We start from the raw sequence: 2,112 nt of genomic DNA on the forward strand, positions 1-2,112 counted from the left end.
AAATCAAGTGTGAGTGTTCTGTATATTTATTGCTAAATCTAGGAACTCTACCTCAGTTGAATTTTGGGATTTAAGGGTCTTTGAAAAGGACTCGGTCAATGAGTTCTCCAGAATAACGTTAATGAACGTTAATGAATTTGTGAAGTTCTCAATGGTTTAAGCTAAAACAACAAAAGGCTCACTAACTTTATTAAATCAGAAGGATACAAAGACATTCTTATTTTTTGATGGTTTTATTGAGATATAACTCCCATACTTTAAAATTCACTCATTTAAGGGGCACCTGGGTGTCTCGGTTAAGCAGCCAACTTCCGCTCAGGTCATGATCTCGCGGTACGGGAGTTCGAGCCCCGCGTCGGGCTCTGTGCTGACAGCTCAGAGCCTGGAGCCTGTTTCAGATTCTGTGTCTCTCTGACCCTCCCCTGTTCATGCTCTGTCTCTCCCTGTCTCAAAAATAAATAAAACGTTAAAAAAATTTTTTTTCACTCATTTAAAATGTACAATTCAGTGGGGGTTTTTTTGTTTGCTCTGTTTTGTTTTGTTTTTTAAGTAAGCTCTATGCCCAACATGGGGCTTGAACTGAAGCCCCTGAGATCAGATGTAGCATGCTCCACGGACTGAGTCAGCCAAGGGCACCACAATTGATTGGTTTTTAGTATACTCACAGAGTTGTGCAGACATCACCAAATCAATTTTAGAACATTTTCTTTCCAGCGTGCCTGGGTGGCTCAGTCAGTTAAGCATCCAACTCAATTTTGGCTCAGGTCATTATCTCACAGTTCATTGTGTCAGGCTCTGCGCTGAGAGCGCAGGGCCTTTGGATTCTTTCTGTCCTCTGTCTCTACCCCTCCCCTGCTCTCTCTCACTCTGAAAATAAATAAACAAACAAACAAACAAACAAACAAAAAGAACATTTTCTTTTTTTTTTTTTTTTTCAACATTTATTTGTTTTGGGGACAGAGAGAGACAGAGCATGAACGGGGGAGGGGCAGAGAGAGAGAGGGAGACACAGAATCGGAAACAGGCTCCAGACTCTGAGCCATCAGCACAGAGCCCGACTCGGGGCTCGAACTCACGGACCGCGAGATCGTGACCTGGCTGAGGTCGGACGCTTAACCGACTGCGCCACCCAGGCGCCCCACATTTTCTTTTTTTAAAAAAGATTTTATTTTTAAGCAATCTCTACAACCAACATGGGGCTCAAACTCAGAACCTGGTATTAAGAGTCCCATGCTCTACCAACCAAGCCAGCCAGGCACCCTTAATTTTAGAACATTGCCATCACCTCAAAAAAGAAAACCAGTGCCCATTAACAATCTCCCCCATACATGCCCCCACCTCCCTGCTGTTCCTAACCCTGGCCGGTCAACTGCTTGGTTTGTTTCCTTTAATGTACCTACTTAGACCTTCCATTAGAAATGGAATCTACAATATGTAGGCTTTCACTTAGCCTATTTTCAAGGCTCATGCACACTGCAGCATGTATCAGTCCTTCATTCCTTTTTATGGTCTTCTAACATTCCTTTGAACATATATACCACAGTCAGTTGTCCTGTCCATTCATACAATGATGGGACATTTGGGTTGTTTCCACTTGTTCGCTATTATGAACAATGCTTGTAGGATACAACATTAGTGTACACGTTTTCACGCAGAGGTATGTTTTCATTTGTCTGGAATTGTTGGCCATATGGTAACTCTATGTCTAATATTATGAGGAACTGCAAATTGTTTCCCAAAGCAACAATTTTTTGTTCTTGTTTTAATAAAGAACCTTGAGGGTTTCCTCGGTATCCCTAAAGAGGGCCCGCTCCCAATGCTCCTCCTTCAGGGGCGCCTCTGCAGGCCCTCAAACTCGCGCCACCGGCGCCCACAGCTCTGGAAGTCCAAAAGAGCACACTGTTGGAAACGTAGTCTGATCTCCTGGCTAGCCCCTCCTCCGCCGCGTTCAGAAGCAAGAGGAAAACAGACGCCTTGCTGAGGCTATGTGGACATTGTAGTTTTCTTCCTAGTCAGCCTTGCAGACGGTGCGTTAGGGAAAACTACAATCCCCAGAATGCCGCCGACTACGGCAACTGACGAGGCCATTCCGCGTGCAGTACTCCCGCCCAC

This window comes from Prionailurus bengalensis, chromosome B4 (genome assembly GCF_016509475.1).
Source record: "Prionailurus bengalensis isolate Pbe53 chromosome B4, Fcat_Pben_1.1_paternal_pri, whole genome shotgun sequence".
NCBI lineage: Eukaryota > Metazoa > Chordata > Mammalia > Carnivora > Felidae > Prionailurus > Prionailurus bengalensis.